This window comes from Mastomys coucha, unplaced genomic scaffold (assembly GCF_008632895.1).
Source record: "Mastomys coucha isolate ucsf_1 unplaced genomic scaffold, UCSF_Mcou_1 pScaffold21, whole genome shotgun sequence".
NCBI classification, from domain to species: domain Eukaryota; kingdom Metazoa; phylum Chordata; class Mammalia; order Rodentia; family Muridae; genus Mastomys; species Mastomys coucha.
In genome coordinates this window covers 119503499-119527445 of record NW_022196904.1, presented here as the reverse complement: position 1 = coordinate 119527445, position 23947 = coordinate 119503499, and the positions used below count along the sequence as shown (strand labels likewise).

Here is a 23947-nt window from a genome sequence, read left to right as displayed (position 1 = left end):
GATGTTCTTTTATTGTTGAGAATAGTTTTTGCTATCCTGGGTTTTTTGTTATTCCAAATAAATTTGCAGATTGCTCTTTCTAACTCTATGAAGACTTGAGTTGGAATTTTGATGGGGATCGTATTGATTCTGTAGATTGCTTTCAGCAAGATGGCCATTTTTACTATATTAATCCTGCCAATCCATGAGTATGGAAGATCTTTTCATCTTCTGAGATCTTCTTCGATTTCTTTTTTTCAGAGACTTGAAGTTCTTGTCATACAAATCTTTCACTTGCTTGGTTAGAGTCACACCAAGGTATTTTATGTTATTTGTGACTATTGTAAACGGTGTCATTTATGTGGTACATCTACACAATGGAGTACTACTCAGCTATTAAAAACAATGAGTTCATGAAATTCTTAGGCAAATGGATGGAACTAGAAAATATCATGCACAAAATAACATACATGGTACGCACTTACTGATAAGTGAATATTAGCCCAAGAGCTTGGAATACCCAAGATATAATCCACAGATCACATGAAGCTCAAGAAGAAGCTTGTGGATGCTTCAATCCTTCTTAGAAGGAGGAACAAAATACTCAAGGGAGGAGAAATATGGAGACAGTGTAGAGCAGAGACTGAAGGAAAGGCCATCCAGAGACTGCCCCACTGGGGATCCATCCCATATATAGTCACCAAACCTAGACACTATTGTGGATGCCAACAAGTGCTTGCTGACAGGAGCCTTATATAGCTGTCTCTTGAGAGACTCTGCCAGAGCCTGACAAATACAGAAGTGGATGTTCACAGCCAACCTTTGGACTGCGCATAGAGTCCCCACTGGAGGAGTTAGAGAAAGGACCCAAGGAGCTGAAGGGGTTTGCAGCCCCATAGGACAAACAACAATATGAACTAACCAGTACCCCTCAGAGCTCCCAGAGACTAAGCCACCAACTAAGGAGTACACATGGAGCCACCCATGACTCCAGCCGCATATGTAGCAGAGGATGGTCTTGTCGGGCATCAGTGGGAGGAGAAGCCCTTGGTCCTGTGAAAGTTTGATGCCCCAGTGTAGGGGAATGCCAGGGTAGGGAGGCAGGAGTGGGTGGGTATGTGGGTGGGTGGCGTAGCACCCTCATAGAAGCAGGGGGAGGTGGGATGGAATAGGGGGTTTGGGGGGGCAGAAAAGAGGATAACATTTGAAATGTAAATAAAGAAAATATCCAATAAGAAATAGATCAAAGTTTTGTTTGTTTGCTTGTTTGTTTTTTTGTTTTTGCTTGTTTGTTTGTTTTTTAAGAAAAGTATATAGAGTAATGTTCCAAGGAGTAATACGTTTTGGAAGCAAAATCACATTGTAAATTGACAACCTGAAATTAAGATTCTGTGTAGTACTGCTGACCTACATTTTATGTGTTAGGTTATCAGAATAGTACCAAGTAAGGTTTGCTGGCATTCTCCATTGCTTCAATACTGACAATAGTATTAAAATTAGCATTTCTTATTTGTTAAATGTTTTGAAAGGTATCTATAGTGGTGAATGAAAATGTAACTTGGAGTTCCAAGAATTTTCTATTTCTAGAATCTCCAGGTCAGTATTTGTTTAGAATTTAGAAACACTATCAGGACTATAAAATAAGATAGGTGTCAGAGGATGAATTGGAAGTCAAAAAAAACAAAAAAACAAAAACCCTTTGACTCTTTTTCATTTAATCTGTGTCCACATTTCATCTTCTAGGGAGAGATCTTTTGTCATGAAGTTGTATCATTAGTGACTTTTTAGGTCTCTGTGGTGTGTTAGGATGATTTCTGTATTAATTTATTTTGTAAAGCCGCCATTTTCCAGGAGTCACTGTTTTTGAGTACTTGAGTTTTCAAGAAACTACTTGTAGCTGCCAGCAGCCACTCATACTAATGGGTTTTCTGGAATGGGGGTCAAGGCCCAAATAATTTGGGGTATCGGAAATGCGTGAAGGGTTTGAAAAAAATTAGACCAACACATGGTGTGCTTTTCAGTCCACCATCATTCATTGAATTCTCTGAGATACAAGCAAACAGGTAGATAGGTAAAGCAGAAACCTTCCCCCAAGTTCGTCAGCAACTTGGCCCAATCAGCAGCTTCATCTTCAGTCTCTGGAGACGGGACTTCTTGCTAACTGGAACTTGGAGAGAGGCGTGGCAATTAGCAGGAGGTGGGCAGAGAGGTGTTGCCACAGCAAGGCAGTGTCTGATAGAATCAGCCCTCAGCTGTAGGATGGTCACGGCTACTGATTTTCATTTTTATATTGTTAGTTCAGATTGTTTCTTAGGGGCTGGGTTGTCTGCTCAGTAGGTAAATTCTCTGCTGAGTAAGATGGGGACCTGGCTTTGGTATCCAGCACCCATTAAAGAGTTGGATGTGGTATGTATGCCTTTAACCTCAGTGCTTAGGCACAAGGAGGACTGGCAGACTCTGTGGCTTGCTGGCCAGACAGACCAGTGAACTCCAGGATTGAGAAGAGATTGTGTTTCAAAAAGTAAGGTGGAGATGAAGGAAAATACCCAAATTCAACTGCTGTCCTCCATAGAGTCATGTACTAAGGAAATTTACAGCTTGTATATATTTACAAGGCAGTACATAAAGCAGTATACCAAGTGTATTTAACTATGTTTGAAGATGCATTAAGGTTATTTATTTATTTTTTTATTTTTTATTTTCTTGTACAGATTTTTTCAAATTAATAGTCCTCTCTATGTATTTGTTACATAAAATATATTGAAATAAAAAGCAGGTCTGATATTGACAAAATAGCTCTTTTTGCCTGCTTTGTATTACTGAGTAAGAAAGTGTCATAGAATCGTGCTCAAATGATGATTCTGTCTTTTCCATGTAGAGTTGAATAGAGTTCTTCATGGTCACTGCCTTTTCCTGCCTGTCAGAGTTAGTGTTCATTTGCCTCCCCTAGATGGGATTGGCCTGGTGACTGACTTTCACTGACTAATGGATCCCACGTAAATTGTTGTTTAGGGTCTCTGGGCTATAGCCTTGAAGGACCAGCATTTTTCACTTCTGTATTTTGAGCCAGGTGTCATGTAAAAGGTCCAGTTGCTCTGCTGGAAAGAGGCCTGCCTGTGATATCTGAAGCTACCTTGGATGGTTTGTTGAATCCAGAAAACCAACAGCAAAGCACCAACTGAGCTCTATAATCTGCAAGGAGTCCCGAGTTATAAATTACTGTTTTAGACTACTGAGTGTTACAGAAGTTTGCTACACAGTAATAGATGACAGAAGCGTGGTGTAGAGATGAAAATCATCCTGTGTTGATTATGTAGGCGCATGTCCTAGAATAAGCTGACCTGGGCAGTTGTTATGGCAACTCAAAGTGAGAGGTTTTGCAGAACCACTGAATTTCTCTGTGGTTATACCAGAAATGCTGGGTAGTTAATGTGAGTTCATCTTTATAAGGTTTTTATTGAAAGCTCTCAATTAGCAAGTCATTGTCACATGTCAACAGATTTTGCTTTTGTTTGAGTTACTTAGGATGACCACTATAAGATGAAATCACCATGTGGTCATCTTCATAATTATATAAACAGCATGTGCTATAGTAAGTTCTCCTCTCTACTTATGGTTCCTTAGTTTACAGCATTTATATTCCTGAAGATGGTTTGGGTTAAAGATAAATTTTTATGTGTGGTGTTTGACCTACATGTATGTCTGTGCCTCACTTATGTACTTAATGCATGAGGAGGCCAGAAGAGGTGGTGGATCTTTTGGAACTGGAGTTATAGACAGTTGTGAATTGCCATGTAGCTGCTTAGAATTCAACCTTGGTCTTCTGGAAGAGCAGCCAGTGCTCTTAACCTCTGGCCCACCTCTGTAGCCACTACATTTTATTTTTAATGGCCCATTGGTATAAATGCGTTTCTGTGATCATATTATCTTTATAACTTCTAGGGTTATGGAGTAAGTCTTTATTTAAAAAAAAAAATCCTCTCAGCTTTTGTTGAGATTTTTTCTTTGTGTGTGGTGAATCTTAATTTCTCTTTTTGTTTTTTCTTCTAATTATTCCATCGTTGGTGTGTTATTTTCTAAATTTCTTTATTAATTCACATCTCAATATTTATGCTTCTCTATGCATATCTGTTTTCTTTCTGTGCTAAAAAGTTTTACTTCAAAATTTTTACTTATTTTGCTCAAGTTTTTCAAAAAAGCATTTTCTAAATCCTTACTCTTTACATATCAAGCTTACATTATATTTTCCTTTTTACCTGTTTTTGATACATTTAAAAACTACTTGATTACTTTTCAAAGTAAAAATGGAGTATGCTGAAGTTAGGCATAACTTAAAATACTTTGCTCAGTGTTATCTCTCAGTGGTGCAGAGAGGCTGTTGTGTATTCTGAAAGGGGTGTTTTCATGAAGTTCTTCAAGCAGACCTGTGTGCAGGCCAGAATAAACAGTGATTTTAAGCAGTCTTCTTTGGTGTCATGACATGGCCAGACATCAGTGGAAACACCAGAAAGGGTTCTGAAATAGCAGAAAAGAAACAAAGGGCTAATTCATCTTTGAGAAGTTCTTCTTTTACTGAATGCCTCAGCTGGAGTGTGGGCAGACAAACCCCTGGAATTGTACAGGACTTTGCCCACAACAAGGTTTTGGCATTACTCTTATAAAAGCTCCTATAAAAATGTTAATTGCCGTTAACAGAGCTGTGTTAGCAAAATCCTGAGCTACTGAAACCCCTGGGCTTCAAAGTTTCTTGACCAAACAGACAAGCAAATGATATTTTACTATGGTCTAGCACCCCAGGGTCTTACGTGTGAGTACATGTGGTAGTGACGTTTTCCTGTTGCTGGACTGAAAGAAATACAAATGATGTCATCAGTTACCCACAACACAGCACATAATACTGGATTCTTTTGATTCAGCATCTTCTTTTCTTTTTAATGTCAACTGTCCAATGGATTAGACATAGTAAAATAAATCACTACAGAATAACTTTAGTAAGGAATTTTGATGTCTCCTAGAGGCACTGGGAGGTGAAGTATCTGGTACTCATCACAAAATTATGTTTCCAAAATTGTCCCAAGTGAAGACATGTGGCACATTGGAACCAAAAGTAGTTCCTTGAGGGTTGTCTGGGCAAGCCTCTCATTACACATGCAAAAATGAAGATCAAGGTGATGGATTTCACTTGCCCAGTGTTTGCATTGACTCATTTATTTTTAGCAACATAAGGAGCATCTAAACCAAAGATGACTCTGGTTCAAAGCACTTGTTGCTCCTGTGGTAGAAGACCTGAGTATGAGTCCCTCGTGTCCACATCAGGCAGCCTACAGCCATCTGCACCTCAGCTCAAAGGGATCAAGTGCTATTTCTGGCCCCCCGCCCCCAGGCACTCCTGTGCACATAGAACACCCACACGCATATGCATATACAAAAATAAAGATAAAACTTTTTTTTTTTTTTTTTGGTTTTTCGAGACAGGGTTTCTCTGTATGGCCCTGGCTGTCCTGGAACTCACTCTGGAGACCAGGCTGGCCTCGAACTCAGAAATCTGCCTGCCTCTGCCTCCCAAGTGCTGGGATTAAAGGTGTGCGCCACCAGGCCCGGCAAGATAAAACTTTTAAAAAAGAATTGGAGTTCACGTAAATACTATTATTTATCAGATTTTTGATAATTATGTTTTTCATTTTGGGCTAACCTAAATGCTTCAGGTATTTATTTAATTTTACATTTATTATATGTTTTTGTGGGTGCACATGAATGTTACAGCACATGAGAGGGCAGAGAACACTTGTACAAGTTTGTCCTCTCCTATCAGTTGAGTTTGAGTCTAGAACTCAAGTGGTCAGGCATTGTAATAAATGCCTTTACCCACTGAGCTAGCTACCGTTTTTTTTTTTTTCCTTCGAGACAGGGTTTCTCTGTGTAGCCCTGGCTGTCCTGGAACTCACTCTGTAGACCAGGCTGGCCTCTAACTCAGAAATCCGCCTGCCTCTGCCTCCCAAGTGCTGGGATTAAAGGTGTGCGCCACCACTGCCCAGCACTACTTTTTAAAGTTAAATATTAACTGGGGAAAATCACTCGTTTTAACCACATGTCATATTATTTACTTCTGTCATCTCTTTGCAATGAAATAAAATGTTTAGGGGTAGTGCATAATTCTTAACCTTAAAAAAAAAATCAATAATCTGCAATGTTGGAAAAATCCTGGTGCCTGAACTCCATCCTGACCTATTAAAGAAGAGTGCTTTGCTTCCCTCTTCTACATGCCCACAAACTTGCTGCCTCTGAGCTCCTAGCGTCGGAATTTATAACGTGACTATCTTGACCCGTCAAAGATATAAATAATGACACAGAGGCTTTAAATATTTTTGTGCTTAGGCCTTTCTTCTGACTACTCTAAACTTAACTAATCCTAGCACCACCAACTCTATCTCTTCTTCGCTCTGGTCAGTCCACTGACCTTCGTGTCCCTGGCAAATCTCCTGCTTCTGCCTCTTCTCCTACTGTCCTTCTCTCTGCCCGGAAGTTCTGCCCTCCTCTTTTTGCCCAGCTATTTATTGTCTGTCAGCTCTTTTTATTACAGCTAATCAGATACAATTCTAGATTATTGCTCGGCTAGTAAACATATGAGTATGAGACCTGTAATGGACCCTAGAAATAACAATACCGGGATCCTACCAACTTTTAGCTCTCCACCAGTACAGAATGAACAATTGAATATACAGAGGCAGACCTGCACACAATGTATTTCAACAAGAAATGTTTTCCCTTCTTGTGTCAGGGTGGTGCTTTCTTTCTAAACCAAAGTTGTGCCACTATAAATCCATTCTGTTTCTCTGCTATTGCTTTCATTCTTACTTGGCAAAACTAGAGGTGTAATATCTCTGTTTCTGAGAATTCTTCTCAAGTGAAAGTTCTTTTTCTGGAGCTCCTTTGAGCCCCGTCTTATAGATGTATCTGTTTACTTCATGTTTATGGAGGACCTACTCTGTCCAAAAGATCGTGGTAGATGTTAAGGCAAAGGAAGATGATCAGACAGGTTCCTGCTTGTTCATCTCCAGGATATCTTGAATCATTGTCACTAATGTTCAACTGATTTATTGATAGATTGAAAGTAGGTCTCTCTCTCTATATATGTGTGTGTGTGTGTGTGTGTGTGTGTGTGTGTGTGTGCACTTTGCAGATGAATGTGAAGATAAAACTGGGAAGTAAAAGGAAGTAGTAAGTACTGCATACAAAGCAGGTGGTTCTAGTAGAAACTTTAGACTTAGGAAAATTTAGGATTCTCATCTCTAGTGTAGCATAAATGTGTACATCACTTTGCCCTGACTGTAATTAGTTTTGTCAAAATTAGACTTGTTATTAGAGTATATATATATATACATATATATATATACACACATGTATATATGTTATGCATACATGCACATATACTCTACATTGGTCTTAAGGGTATAACTTGATACATTTTGATAAGGCAAACATCTCGGTGTCACCTAAAACAAGAAACAGATCATGGCTAGCACATAATATTCCCCGTGATTACTTGCCATTCCCAAAGATTACCATTGTCTTCTGACCTTATTTTAGTTTAGCCTGTTTTTATACTTTATGTAAATGGAAGTATATGTAATATTTTAACTGACTTTTACCCAGACATTGTGTTTGTCAGATTTAGCCATCTGTTTGTATATAATGGTAGGCTGTCCTCAATAGGTGACTAGAGTATTATATTTAATGAGTATATTGCATTCATGTTCCTGTTCTCTTTTTTGACTAGTACAGATGTGAACACTGACTTACACTTTGCTGATCCTGATTCTATCTTACAAACACCTTTATATGTTGTTTTAGAGGGCAGATTATAGTAACAGCAGTCATCCTGGGAGGGTGTCTTTGTTCTCCAGAGGGCCCCGGCAGGTGTCCTTCAGCCAGTACAATTTATGGCTTTTCTGAGAAGTATTTTATCAGAGTTGTTTCTGGGAAATTGTCCTGGGTCTGATGTTGAAGGGTCTTGGAGGATCAACTTCTCAGGTCTGGATCCTTCCTCCCACGTTTCCTTTTTCCTGACAGCCAGAACCTGCGAAGTGGGTTTTGGGGAAAGAAAGGCTTTTATCCATGGGGGCTGGGGGGTGTTCCTACACCATATTCTTCCAATTTATTATGTAGGGTACTTGGTCAAGGTGACCATGCAGTCCCCGTCTAAAAATCTTCCCTTCAACTGCCCTGAGGACAGGCAAGTTGAAGATCTCTTTGAAGATTCCTGTGTGGGGCCACCCTACACCAAAGGCAGGCCACTCTGAGAAACATAGGGTGACCAATTTGCCCTTTTTTACTACAACAGACAGCTTCTCTCATCTTTCCTTAACTTCCTTCCAATGTCACTAAGATAATCATTGGGGTAAGCTCAGTCGGTCCAAGTCCAAGAACACAGAACAAGATAACCAACAAACACTGAAACTGAACCCTCCAAGACTTCAGAGAGTGAATTAGACTGTCTCTCTGCCAGAATTGTCCACTGCTATAACTGCAGGCACAGAAAGGAGGAGAGTCCTCCTGACTCCCTCCAGGGAGTCTGAAGCATCCTCCAGACCTCCCAAGGTCACTATGAGGTGGCTGGCTGGCTGGCTGGCTGGCTGGCTGGCTGGCTGGCTGGCTGTTAATTGACTATCCTGTTCAGTAGCCCTCTTGGCTATCTCCCTTGCTCGTAAGCCAAAGTAAAATAACGGAGAAGTACACACTCACTCTTCACACTTCAGACACTCAGACTTGAGCTTGAGCCTGGTCCTCTAATCCAGGAGCTGGTCTTGAGTGCCCATGTTGGAGGCTGGAGTCTCAGATCCCAGATGAGCCCCCAAATGTAAAGCCCCAGAGGGTCTTTACCTGTCAGGAGACCTTGAGTGAGACAACAATGCAAAAGCAAGAGGCTTATTTTTCCAGCTCACCAGATCAACCTTCAGCAGTCTCTCAAGCAAGAAACTGGAGGAGATCCTGATTCTAGTTACAAGCATCTTTATACATTGTTTTAGAGGGTAGATTATAGTAACAGCAATCATTCTGGGAGGGTACCTTCATTACCCAGAGGCCCAGGAAGGTGTTCTTCAGCCAGGACAATTTATGGTTTTTCTTAGAAGTATTTTATCAGAGCTGTTTCTGGGAAATCGTCCTGGGGCTAGGGACATGAAACTCCCTTGGGGCCTAACACCCTTTCCTGGAGCCATCTCGGGGTTGGGTCAGAATTGCTTAACCTTATCAAGAACAGATACTGAGTTTAGGACAATAGATTCTGCACTCACTAGTTGTGTCATTCTGGTTAATTTTAAAATTAACATTGTCTGTTGTTTTTCATTCAAGACGCTTCAGGTGGGTGAGTGATAAGGCACAGCAGTGTCTATAGATATTTTTGATGGCCACAGCTAAGATGGTTGATGAAGGATGTGTGTTACTGGCTTCTAATGAGATAGAGGTCAGTGGTGCTTCAAAGTTTTCTGTAGTGCACAGGATAGCCCAAATAACAGGGAATTACCTGGCAAAAATGTCAGAAGTCCCAGAGTTGAAGGACCTTGTTGAAAGTGTTACTGGTTTGCTACTCAAATCTATAGGCTTTACGGTTGTGTTTTCATGGGTAAGTTGACTCTTGAAATTAAAAAAAAAAAGTAAAGTACAAATTGATTGGTTTTGATCATAACAAACTTGAAATGATTTTTTTTGTTGTTTGTTTGTTTTTTGTTTTTTTGAGACAAGGTTTCTCTGTATAGCCCTGGCTATCCTGGAACTCACTCTGTAGACCAGACTGGGCTTGAATTTGCAAAGATCTGTCTATATCTGTCTGTATTTGTCTTGAGGACTTATAAAAGCAGCAGTACCAGCACAAATAAGATATTCTTTAGGGTTTGAGTTCTTAGTTTTTAGGAGTCATTGCAGACATAAAAAGAAATTTGATGACATCACAACAGTCTAGTCAGTTGGATTGCTTTCACTCAGGCAGCAGATGCCGTTCACCTTGTCAGTACACTGAGCACGCTGTTGGAGTAGCATATGGTTTCACTCATTTTCAACATTCTGAGTCAGAGATGTCAGGCACATTTTAGACTAAGGAGTATAAATCTTTTAATATAATCTTTTAATATTTTAATAATATGATCTTTTAAAATTGAGTTGTTTTAGGGGAGGAGTGATACGGCTCAGTGACCTTTGGAGGATCCAAGTTTGATTCCCAGCACCCACAAGTTAGCTCACAACTATCTGTGACTCTATTTCCAGGCATCTGAAACTTTTCTGGCTTCTTTAAGCACCAGGCATGCACATGTTACACAGTGTATTCCAGGTAAAACATACATAAAATAAGATTAAAAATTTTTTAAAAACTGAGTTGTTTTTAAGAAGTGTAAGTTTATGTATGTGTTTTTAACTTTTTTGGTTTGTGGTATACCTCTTTTCTTCATAAAGGCCATCCAAGATCCTCAGAGAATGGGAGAAACTACAGAAAACTCTGAAACTTGTATTTTTTTCCTATGCATGCATATCTGTGACAAAGTTGGTACTTCGTAATTTAGGTATAACATTAACAGGGATGGAAAGATGGCACAGTGGATAAAGTGCTTGCTGTGCAAGCCTGGTAACTTGAGCTGGATCCCTGAAATTCATGTCCTCTGACCTCCATATGTATGCTGTAACACACCCCCCCATCATGTATTTGACCATGCGTACTCAACACACACACACACATTAACATTTACTAGTACTAAAGTGCAGAGATTGTGTCAGCATACTATATCATAAATGGTATGTGAATGGGTTCTGTAAAAATAACTTACCACACTTTTACCCTTCACATTAGAGGAAGAACTTGATGGCTTTTCCTTGGTGTGTTTGAATTTCCAGCATCACTTTTGTGCTTAAGGGCCATTATTAAATAAAATGGGGTTATTTGGATGCAGCAGATGCTTCTGGGACAGTCTTATAACCAGAGACTACTACATAGTGAAAGGCTGGAGAATCTTAGAATGTATAATGTATAACTTTTACCTAAAAAGGGGCATGGAAGACCTCTGCCACAAGCCAAAAAAGGTGGAGTAGCTAGTTCCAGGAACTTTGCTAACCCAGAGCCTCAGGGCTCTGGTTCCTTATACCTGCCCCTCCTGAATGATCCACAATGAGGGCGGAACTAGGAATGAAGGTCTACTGGTTTACGAGGCTCTCCACCCTGCCAACCAGTAGATGAAGATTACATTCCTAGAATGAATGTGTTTCCCTCCCTAACTGAATACCTTGGGTCAGGTCCCTCTGAAAGTTTCCACTGTTTATGTTCTGTTTCCTTGGTAACCCTCTCCCTGCCCCCAACTTGTGGGTTAAATATCCCACACTTCTTGTGTTCGGCGTCGAACTCTGGCCAGCATGGTCACGAGATCGACCCCGGGGGTCGAACTCCTCTGACTAGCAAGGTCATGAGATCAACCTCGGTACCGGTATCCCCAATAAACCTCATGTGATTGCAGCAAGTTCAGTCTCTCATGAGTCATTGAGTGGTCGTGTCATCCCGAGACTTGAGTAAGGATCTCCCCAGTTCTGGGGGTCTTTCAATAGTAACTTAACGGTCAGGTAGCATTGGGTATTCTGTAGACAGATGGATGATTTATGCCCCATTAGAGCAAAACAAGATGGCTTGATATTTTATCATGGTACTTAGAATAGCACACAGTTATAAATTTCTTCTGGAATTTTATATGTAATACTTTGGGCCCTTGTTAACCACAAGTAACTGAAATTGTGGTAAGTGAAGCCATGGATGGCTGTGAGCACTGTTGTACTGTATCCTACCTGGCTTCTGTTGTTAGAGGTAAAGCCAGCTTTCTTCCTTCCCACTGCCCTGACGTATTCTGTCATAGTTTAGGCCTTCAGATATAGAGAGAGTTTTATCCTTCAGCTTTCCTCATACAAGTAGGCCATCTGAAGACAGTGTGGTGGCACATGCTTGTAATCCAGGCACTTGGGAGGTAGCTAATATGTTAGAGCATGAATCAAGAATTAAAGATCATCCTCAGCTACATAGGAAGTTTGAGAACAGTCAAATTATATGAAACTGTTTCAAAAAACCAAAACCATTAACAAAAAGATAGAACCTTTGTGAGATATTTCTCATACTAAATGATTTGCTTGTTTGTTTGAGAGTCTTGCTGTATAGCCCAGTCTTAAACTCCTGGCTGGCCTCCAATTTGTAATGCTTATGTCTTAGTCTTTTGAGTGCTAGCTCCAAAAGTATATACCTGTGATATCTAAATTTAATGCATTCATATGCCTTACTGTCAAACTTCTTGTCATCAACAAACTTTGAGCAGCGTAATTATCTTAGCCATGCAGCAGAAAGTTAGAAGTGCTAGTGCTAAGAAGCAAGGTGCCCACTGCTAGGAGAACCTTCAGCAATTTCTGCCAGGCCCCTGCTCCTGTCATTTGTGTGTGGCCTGAGACATGTGTTATTTAAAGATGACTTACGTGGTACATGGGAATCATTTTGCTAGAAATCTCTATTTCACATGGTTCTCTTAAATCCAGGTTCCTTTGCTTTGTCTGTGAGGTTTCCCTTTTCTTCCTGATTCTCCTCTGTTTGCCTGGAGGTGTATTATTATGCAAATGTGCTTCCTTATTTCTACCAGTGCATTGCAGTTACTTTACAGTTAGTCTAACTCATTTAACTTACTGTAATCTTTCAGTTGTTTTTTTCCCTCCTGTTATGTTTGCCTTTTTATTCAGGTGTATGCTATGTTCACATGTCTTTTCTGAGAAAATTGCTATCCCATAGACTCTGCTGAAGAAAATGTTGCCTTTGACTGTAGGTCACCATATTTAGTACTGTGTGACCCTGACATCTTGGCTAGGAGATGGATACCTCACCCAAAGTCAGCCAGCTGTTCTAGGGTAGATTAGTCATGCACGACTCAGCATTAAAACTTTGGCTCCTAAAGAGTAGATGAACAAAACTATGAGATCCTCTTCTTTAAAGATAATGCTGGGATTGGACTGTGAAGAGGATCCATGGTTACAGTGAGGATATTCAAAAGAGAAAAAGCAAGCAAAAAACATTAGGTTTTCCAACTGTGCAAAATTGGCCATTGTAGAAAACTTTTGTTACAAGACACATTTATCTAGAGAGTAGAGACCTTGACTTTCTTTTATCTGATTTTCAAAGGGGCCAATGCATCAAAAGATAATCAAGATGAGAGGACCTTAGATGGCAGGGGAAGCAAAAGCTGAGAGTTAGGAGCAGATGAAAACAGAGATCAGGGCTTCCTGCTGCTGATGGGACATAAATAACTGCTTGCCCATTTTTGAGTATCATTTTGTATCCATGAAGCTTTTGGATCCTGTTTTCCTCTTGCTAGGTAGTCTGGAACTTTGGGAGCCTGACTCTTGTAGCTAATATTTCTATGCTTGTCTCTATAAGCTTAGGTATATAATAGTGTGTTCTGTTTGCATATTAGTATGAGTTTCTTAAGGGGATCAAGAGTGAATTTGTTTGTGTCCTCAAGCAAAAGGCTACTGTAACAACCTTGTCTACTAGCAGGAGATGTGCTTTAAAGGGAGTAGCACCTAAGGCAGATCTTGCTGCCTTTTCTCAGGGTGCTAGGTGTCTGTGACCAGTACTACTTAATCTGCCCAACGCTGAGTGATTAGTGGGGAGGAAGGAGCTTGGTAAAAGTGAAAATTCTATGGGTAGCATACATCATGCACTTCTGCTCAGTCCCACAGGACAAAAGCTGCCTCAGGGAAGACATTCTTGCAGTCATGGGGCATGCCAGCTGAACTGCTCTTTAATTTGAATGCTTTATTTTTTATCAGAAATGGAAAATTTTGGTTTTTCTTGTCTTGGCTGTTTGACAGATATTTTATCAGTGAATGATAAGAGCTTGTGACTCTAAAGAAAACAATTGCTTTTATTATATGGAACAGGAAATGTCCATAGCTATGACTTTAGAATGTACCTTGTGAGTAAACTTTAAATTAATGTGAAACTTGTGAAACTATTAGTATAATTTAGGGTATTATCAGTGAAGAACGTCCACAGTTATGAAAAGACTGTCATGATACCTATTTTTCCAATTATCAATGTTAGATAGCTTTCTTCCCATACTTCAACCAAAACAAATAACATATTCCAACAGTCTTTAATACTGTTGCTTAGGTTGAGATCTCTCTCTCTCTTTTTCCACAGTGAAGCTGGTTTTGTTTGTTTTGTTTTGTTTTAAAGTTTTTAGAAGCAGAGCCATTGTAATAAAGTGTACTTATGATATCCTATTGGGAACATGTGGTACCTGCATTGTCTTCTGATAATTTGCAAAACATATGTGACAATTCAGGGATCTTTTACTAAATCAAAGATTAAAATAGAAAGTTTGTTAATTCATTGATATAAAAGTTGCTCTAATTTGGTACTTTGAGGGATGAAAAGATGTCTCAGTGGTAAAGAACACTGATCTTCTAGAGGACCCAAGTTCAATTCTCAGTGCTCATGTGGAACTCCAGTTTCATGGGGATCTGATGCCTTCTTCTGGCCTCTATGGGCACTTGATGTGCTTATGACGCTCAGAGGAGGTAAACATTCATTGATATAAAAGTTAAGAGCTGATACTTTGAATGAATTTTTAAAAATAATTTGTTTAGAATAATTTTTTATTTATAAAGGGAACACAGAGAATGTTTTATTTTCATTTCAATTTAAAAACTGTTTTATGTGTATGAGTGTTTTGCCTTCATGTATGTTTGTGTACCACATGCAGTCAGTGCCTCTGGAGGTCAGAAGAGGGCATCTCATTGCCTGGAACTGGAGTTAGATTCAATTGTTAGCTCCCATCTGGGTACTAGGAGCCAAACTGAGGTCCTCTGGAAAAGCCACCAGAGTTCTTAGCTGCTTAGTCATCTCTTCAGTACCTGTTTTTTTTTATTTATTTATTTATTTATTTATTTATTTATTTATTTTGATTAGTTTTTCGAGACAGGGTTTCTCTGTGTATCCATGGCTGTCCTGGAACTCACTCTGTAGACCAGGCTGACCTCGAACTCAGAAATCCGCCTGCCTCTGCCTCCCAAGTGCCGGGATTAAAGGCGTGCACCACCACTGCCCGGCTTGTTTTTATTTTTTTGAAACATAGTCTTAGTATACAACCCAGATTTGACTTAGACTAAATATTCTCTTGTCCTAGACTACTGAGTTCTAGGATTACAGGTGTGTACTACAGCTTGCTTCTAGAGTATTCCCTCAAATACATTATTAAAATCAGAGAAATCATTGTTGGGACCTGATTGACTAATGACCACACCCTATTTCGATTTCACAAGGTTCTACTCTAATACCTTGCTCCATCCTAGACCCAGTCTAGGTCACTAGCTGTTTTTAGTTGTCTGCCCGTTCTCCTTTGGGCTATGATAGTTTCTTAGTCTTTCTTGCTTTGTTTTTAACATTGAAAATCTTGAGTAGTGCTGTCAGATACTCAAGAGAAGGTCTCCTAATCTTGAGTTGTGGGTCTTCTGGTTAAACTGAATTGGTGGACTTTTATGAAATAATGCCACAGAGATACAGTTCCCTTCTAACAGTACATCTAATCTACCTGAACTGAGATTCATCTCTTGAAGGAGACTATCTAGTTTGTATTAAGAGAATCTGCATAAGGTTTGTCTCTGTCTTCCATTTCTTTATTCATAGTGTGAACTCACCAACAGGTAGTAAGTAACCTTAAACTTTGTGTTACCATCCAATATTATAATACTCATTTTGTTTCTCAGGTTATTTTGTTCTTTTATATTTGACACTATGGCCATTGTTTTGAATTTTAGCCAGCTAGGTGATATGTGGTAATATTTTATTGTTTGTTGTCTGTGTAAGTCAGCTTAGTCTCCTGATGCAGAAGAGCCTTCGTGGGGTGCAGTTGACATGCCAGGCTTGACAGACGTGTGCTGAGTTTAACAGTTAGGAAGCTTCAGAGCTGCAGGAGAGGTGTTAGACTCAGGACCTTACATCACAAGTCCTTTCCTGTCCATTTGTTTCAGGGTCAGCAATGTTGAATTAGCACACTTGTCTAATGTGGCCCCTGCTAGATTCTCTACAGGCATGGTGCCTTTTCCCAAGCCAGTTACTCATCTGAGCTGAGCTCATACTTGGAGACCACTTTTTTTTAACACAACTTTTTACCCAGTGGTAAAAGCCTTTTCAATTTCTGAACACTGGTTTATAATCTTAGTAATTTGTGAATGTTTAATCAAATGCTATTGAAGCTCTATTATACATACTTATAGAACTTAAGCATTTTAGTTTAACATTTTTACTAGAGAAATAACAGAGTAAAGATGTAGTTTCCAAAGACAGAGAGCTGAGTTCAAACCTTACTATCATGCCTTACTGTCCAGCCTTTCTGAGCCTATGTCTATCTATAAGAGAAGATAATGGCCAGCCCTTTATAGAGAGTCCTTGAGAAGATTAGTGTGGTAGTATATAGGTAGCAGACAGGATAGTGATCAGTTCACAGTAGCCAGTGGATACTGACTTTTTACTTTTACTAATATAAAATTATTTAATTACATATATTCACCAACATTTTATAAGTTATAAAACTCCATTGATTGACTCTAGTTTTTAGATTTTTTAAAATTTATCTTAGCTAGACCTGTAGTAGAGATGCTTTGGAAAGCTTATGCTTGGCTCTGTCTTGGTGATTCTTTGTGCTGTAGTGTAAGTGCTTCCTGCTGTTTGTGCAGAGATAATGAGTACAGTGCTCAGTGACCATTGTCTTCTCTCAGAGTAAGTAGCTCCACGCAGTCTTAGTGTATTTGGTGATAGATCTTAAGCCCATAGCTCAGAAACACGCAGTCAGATCTGAGGGTTGTTAAGATGACTTTAATAAATAGTCTCTGAAGATAAAAAGAAGTCAGCAAAAGCATGGAAGCTATCATAAACTATTAGGGTTATGTTGGAAACACAAGACAACCTAAATTGGCTCCCACTGGCCAGAATGTGTACAGATTGAGCATCAAAAAGGGGCAACTGCAGTGGAGTCTAATACATTCAGTATCTTCAGTTCTGAGAGTTCATGCTGATATAAAAAGCATTGCTAGAAAGTGTGCTTGCTACTACTTTGAGTTACTTAGATGCTGTGTCACCAAAAAACAATATTTTAGCAGCTGATAGGTCCTTGGCCTGTGTATCAGCAGCTTCCAGACACACTCAACATCCCAAACTTGGAATCTCTCTGAAAAAATAGCATGGCTGCAGGTTCTGTGTAATAGTAGCTTGTCGGGATTACACTTTCTCACATCTGGAAGTTGTAGATTTCAGATTCAATTGTATCCATGCTTTCTCCACAAATTGCTGATGTGATAAAATGGTAATTGTGCTGTTTTGATTTCTGCAAACTGTTACTGGGTGGATAAGTGATGATTGGCCCTAAATGATACTTAGAAACCACATATGAAAATATTTAAAATAAAATTTAAAAACATTTTTTGGCATTAATGCATATGTGGTTTTGTAATGGTTACTATAATAAATAGATAAAATTCTAACATTTATGGTGACAGTGGTACTCTGCTCTTATGGGGTTTCACACACTGTACCTGTGCTGTCAGGGCTGTGAAGTAGTATAATTATGTACAGTATTCACTGAAATTTACTAAAATCTAAGACTCTTTGGACTTTGTATCACAATTCATTCTTTCACATTTATTTAACTAAAATTCAGTGAAATTGATGATTTGTTCATTTTATGAATAAAAAGGACTATGTAATTAATAGTTAATTGATCATTAGAAGAGAAGGCCACCAGCCTTGCGGTGTCTTTAGAATGTGCTAAATATAGACACTCTACAAAAGCTGTTAAGCTGTTGTCTTCACAAGCTCACAGAATACTGGTGGCATCTAAGGGTATAGAATGTCCGTTCTACAGGACCCCTGCTGCTGCACAGTTGAGGGAAAGAAAGTTATCCTAAAACCTGAATTATTGAAGTCATTTGTGATGAATTTTCCATCAGGCAGGGGGGAAAAAAAAGAAGAATGATTAGCAAAGATCACACCCCTGGGAGGAACACAAGGTTAGACAGCCAGCTTCTCATTGTCCTCAGCTGTGCAATAAACAGACCTTTATAATTTAAGATTTTGGGGCACTGGGAAACATTTGGTGTTTTTATATTCTGGAAAAAAACCACAATAGTTCCAGTTAGAGATAGTTTACTGACCTTATTAAAATTATATATTTGCTGAGAACTTTTTAAAAACATTTGTTTGACTTGGGACTTCGAGATTTTTGGAAGAATGAACAAGTAAGAAGCAAGAGTCTGTTTCTGCAGAGCCATCTCAGGGACCGTGTCATAAGTGTCTCTAGCTGGCCCGGGTCTTCATCCGCAGAGCTGAGAACACTGCTGACTCCAGACGGAGACAGGTGCCTAGACTACCACTGATGGTATCTGGAGAATCCGAGCAGAAAAAGAGTATTCTACGTTTCTAATCTTGGTTTCACTAGTAATTAGACTTTCCTGGCTCGCTTAATTTTTACCTTCCCACCTCTTCACCTTTTTGAAAACACTAAAATGAAATACATTAATAACAAGATGTAAGGCCCATCTATTTTAAAGATTCTCTGATGCTCTTTAAGAAATATAATTGGACACAGTTCATCTTAATAAGTATTTCAGTAAGTATTTATTGGAAACTTAGTCTATAATAGCATTTTTAGGCACAAAAAATGGTAAAACTTATGTATTTAGAAAATAGTACATTGGGGTTTGGGGAGGAGGACCTGATGTTGAAGGACAAACAGCATATACACAGAGAACCCCAACAGACTGTTGAGTTGTTCACTGTACTCTAGAAATTCACATGATGTTTCCCAGAACACTGACTCCGTACCTCAGGTCTCACTTAGGCTTCCTTGTTGTTCTGATGGTTTTGTTCTTGATAGCATTGCCATACTTCATTATAAATTATAAGCTTATGTTTCTGTATGGCAACTACCGTAAATTTTGTCTTTCCTCTTAGATTACAAGGTCATTGAGAACCCAAACGGCAGAATTCACCATGACATACCCAAGACCTTGGTGTGAACTCTAGTAAGTGGTAGGCATTTAACAGTGACCCACTGAGTGCAAAAATGACAAGACAGAACATGGTTTTAGCCTGGGATTTAATACTTCTACAGGACTATTTGCAGAACCAAAGAGCTGCCATTTTGGGGAGTTCATTTGTGCTTCTTGACAAAGAGGTCATTCCAACTGGGCTTGTTAAGTGTTTACAACCCTTCAGGAGGAGACCCTCACCTGAGTATCTTGTCAGCTGTTGCATGCAACTCCACCCTCATTGCATGTTTTGAGGTAGTGCAGAATAAGGGCTCTGAGTCCTCTTTCTGAAGCCTGACAAGCAGATAGCCACTCTCTTCTCTAGATGGTCTAGGTGTTCTCTAGCTGGTTTATAAAACACACACACACACACACACACACACACACACACACACACACACACACACACACACACACACACACACACACACACACACACACACACACACACACACACACACACTGATAACCACTCTGTTCTCTAGATGGTCTCTGTTTGCTCTGTTCTCTAGGTGGTCTATAAACCACACACACACACACACACACACACACACACACACGCACACACACACACACACACAGAGAGAGAGAGAGAGAGAGAGAGAGAGAGAGAGAGAGAGAGAGCCACTCTGTTCTCTAGATGGTCTATAACCCCCCCCACACACACACACTCTCTCTCTCTCTCTTCCCCTCCCTCTACCTCTCTCCCCCCTCCCTCCCTTTTTCCTCTCTCTCTCTCTCTCACTTATACACACACACACACACACACATATACACACACACACATACACACACACATTCTCTCATGTATCCTCAACAGAAATTAAGGCTTTGAATTTTACTTTTTTTCTTTGAATATTATTTTTTTTGTCCTGATTCATTCATTTTTTTTCCTTATCCTTTTCAACTTGTGACCCTTTAGTTGAAATTAAATTTGCACTGTAAGTTGACTCCCTGAATCTTTTCTTTACAAGCTTTCTTTGTATTTTCCAGAAGAAAAAGGATTAACTCAGGGACTCTGGGTTTCCAAAGTAAAAGCAAAGATTGTGATTAAAACTAAATTAGAATCTTTATTCTCTATTATTTGCCAATAGCAAAATAAATATCCTAGTCTTAAAGAAGCTTTAAAGTAAGTCCTGGAGCCTTTGAGAACCCTTGGATTTTAATTAAAGAAACACAGAATACCATCACTTTTTGTTTGTCAGTGGAAAAAATATGTATTTTTAAAATTTCAAAGCTTAGCCTAGCAGCACATGGAGTACATCTGTTGGTGTTCAGATTTGGGAGCACAAATGGATTCAGATGTTTAGGCTCTTTGTCTTTACTGGCCCCAGCGCACCTCACCAGCTGAGTGTGGCACAACCACAGTGCTTGAAAACAGAGCAGCTCGAGTTACTTCTAAAGCACTCTCTTGGGAACCGATAAAGTCAATCTCTGTTTATGTAACGAAGCCAGGAGCAAGGGTCTGCTGCAGTACTCTGAGATGAGATTCCATTGGTGTTGTCTTTCAGGGAAGGGACTGGGTTTAATAAGCCTCAATTTCTGACCTGAGGGGCGGTGCAGTGCAGTCTACTCTAGTGGGTCATTTTGAACTGTTTTTGCTTAGGTAGTGTTAGAGCAATTGGTTTTAGTAAAGTCAATAGGTTTATTGTGGAAAGTGAGATACCGATACCAGTTTTACCTGATAAAAAGACTTCAATGTCTGAGGCTTCTTTTTTGTACATTGCTATTGGTGTTTAGTCAGGGGCAGGGAAGTGAGTGGTCTGTGCATGTTTCATTGATCTCATCTTTTTCTGTATACTTAAATTTCAGTTTAACTTGAACTTTCAAAACAGACTCTATTAGTTTAGCCTGTTCTCAAATGCTCATGAAATCCTTCCCATTTTACAAAATATTTACAAAGTATTCTTGAAAGTAAAATCCCATAAAGGTCTTTGGTTGGTACCAGAGTTCAAAGGGAAGTCCGTTTGGTTTTGATTTGAAAACTGTAAAAACAAAATACCCTCAAAATGGCAGGGTGTGAATTGGTAACTTCAATTTTATTACAATCTGCCAAGCCCATCCCCAGATGTTTCCATTTAAAAGCCAAGAATGTAACTTGAGTGAATATCATATGAAAGCATTTCTTTACTTTTCTCTGATTTTTTTTTCTCAGAAAAGTCTCAAATCCTTTAACTTTAATTAAAGAAATAACTTTTCATTTAAATGTTTAAACTTTAACAAAGTACAATATTCAAAGAGAATTTTTACATCTCAGCTTTGCAAGCATGCATGGCCCCAAATATATAAGGGTTCACATACTTCATTTTCCAAAGGCCAAAAAGAAAATTTGAAAAGATGCTAAGCATTTAGAAGTGTTTCTGGATTTACTACAATTAAAAAGTAGTTCTTTTAACAATGTAAATTATTTAAAGATGAGTATTTACTCGGGTTATTGCTTTCTTTATGTATGGGGGCCATATTCCATTATAATGTAAAGACTACAATGTTCTTTTATTTCTGATCAATTTTGTGTCCAATGGTAAACAGTGCTTTGATGGGAATCTGAGAAGGCAGGAGATGAAACAAGATGAAAGGAATCAGAATACTGTTTTAGAGCCCACATTTCATGATATTTCTCTAGATAATACCAGATTATATAGCAATCTATTCATGAGCTTGAACCTTGCTTCAAATATGTCAGTCTATGTTAAGAGGAAAGGTAATAGCAATGAATTGGACCGTATGGAAGTTGTTGTTGTTGTTGTTTTTCTGGAGAAGATGGAGTTCTCTTTATAACTAACTCAACTTTCCCATTTTAAATGTAAAGCCCATGATTAATTTGTTTCTGAAGCTTGTTCAAACCATGAAGATACAGGACCACATAACTAGCAGTAAAGATGAAGCAGTTGTTTCTCTTTTCATTTCCTGTTTGGAAGTTTGGTGGGTATAGATTTGGAGGGCCAGAGGGAGACAGGCAGTGTAGTCTTAGATCTGCATTTGCTGTTGGTGAGGGCTTGTCTTGTAGTTGTTGTTTTGTTTTGTTTTTAAACTTCTGATATGATGCCACTTAGCCTTTACATAATGCACAGGGCTATGTGCTGCTGCTCCAGAGGAAGCTGATTCTTCGACCCTTGATGCACTACCAGCTTGTGTATAGTCCTCATTCTTTTCAGTACTGCTGTGCTGCAACTGTTGTGCTACTGTCTGGCAAGTCACTGGACACAGCTGCCTCCTCTTCCTTCATAGGCAGTGAGCATATGGGCAGGGCCAGCCCATCTTGTCATGTTTGATGCCAAGTGCATATATTGAACTGGCTCTGAGTTTTAAGCCTTGGAGGTTATTTTGTAAATATGTGGGGAAAATGTGAATAATTTTAGATAAAGCTGTGATTTAACAAAGGAAGTGTTAATAGTTCCTAGCTCATCCCTGGTATCACATGATCTTGCTGTTTTATCTGTACAGTAGAAGCAGTGTCTGAGACCTAGGAATGTAACTCAGGTGGAGTACTTGTGGCCGTGCACAGGTCTGGGTTTGGTCTCTAGTACTCTGCCTCCACCATTGGAAAAGAAGAAAGCCATTTCACTACTTCAAAGTTATCACAAGGTTTGATTCAGATATTATGAGGATTATGCTCTTGAGATTTTATTATTTTATGTGCATAGGTGTATACATGTATATCTGTGTACCATGTGCATGCCTGGCACCAGGAGAGGGTGTTGGATTCTCTGGAAATGGAGTTGTAGACAGTTGTGAGATCCCACATGGGTGCTAGGAATTGAACCCAGGTCCTGTTGAATTGTAGCAAGTGCTCTTAACCACTAAGCCGTCTCTTTAGCCTGAGGACTGCGCTCTTAACCAGCGGAAGCAAAGCGGCTCTTAAGCCGCATTTCAGCCCCTTCCTCCATGGTCTTCATTTAAGTGAATCTTTATAGGAAAACCATGCTCTTCATTAAAAAGAAAATGCAAAGTTTTTAAAAGTAAATGTTTTGAGAGAAAAAGTGAAATTGTGAGTAGTTCCTAACTTTGTCAGCTATGAAATGTCTTTAATTTTAGTGATGTTTGTAGACCCTTCATGATAGTGAATTTGGCCTTTCAGCATTTGGGCTTCCCCAAAACTAGCTGGAAGCTAGTTTTGTACAATATAGGTATGGTAGAGATACATCCACAGTGTGAACTCAACAACTATTGCTCGACTCCTGCATGCTATATTAGTACATAAAGCAGAACACTCACCATGTTTATAAGAAAGAAGCAAAGGTGGGGTGTGGTGCTAGATTCATTATTGATTCATCTATCATTTGTTTACTGAACACCAGTGAGAAACCTAGGCTGAAAATAAAATCTCTGTCCCTATATTATAACAAGTTTTAGATAAGTACAGATTAACAAAATATAAACAAGAATGTTGATATGCCCTACAGGGGAAGAAGAGTAAGGAGGATTGATGGGTTTCATTGAGGGTGTGACATCAAGAAAAACTTAAAGTAGGTAATATGCCTGACCTTGTGGTGAAGGCCTGTAATTACAGCAATTCAAGAGCATAAGACAGGAGGGTTCCAACTTCAAAGGTTCTCAGGACAACTTAGTGAGACCCTGTTTTGTAATTTTTAAAATTATTTTTTAAAATAAAGAAAAAAGGAGGCCAGGGATTTAATGTAGCTCTGTGGTGTAGGGTTTGTAAAAAATGCATAGAGGTTCAGTCTCCTATACTGTACACACATGCACACATACACAGACACATACAGACCTACAGAAACAAACAAAAAACCAGACATAAGAACGACTAAGTCCAGGCTGGTGAGATGGCTCAGTGGGGAAGAGCACCGATAAGTTCAAATCCCAGCAACCACATGGTGGCTCACAACCACCCGTAATGAGATCTGATGCCCTCTTC

The 23947-nt window shown here is 39.3% G+C and overlaps 1 protein-coding gene and 1 long non-coding RNA gene across 5 annotated transcripts in view; one reads left to right on the top strand and one right to left on the bottom strand.

Moving 5' to 3' along the window:
* Ate1 (arginyltransferase 1) overlaps positions 1 to 23947 on the top strand; it is a 113268-nt gene that overhangs the window by 58277 nt on the left and 31044 nt on the right. The window lies entirely within an intron of this gene.
* LOC116103081 lies at positions 7796 to 11051 on the bottom strand. The gene is made up of 3 exons (XR_004123383.1): positions 10794 to 11051; positions 8722 to 8871; positions 7796 to 8056 (listed from the first exon to the last, which is right to left on the bottom strand). It is a non-coding gene; the product is annotated as an uncharacterized LOC116103081 (long non-coding RNA).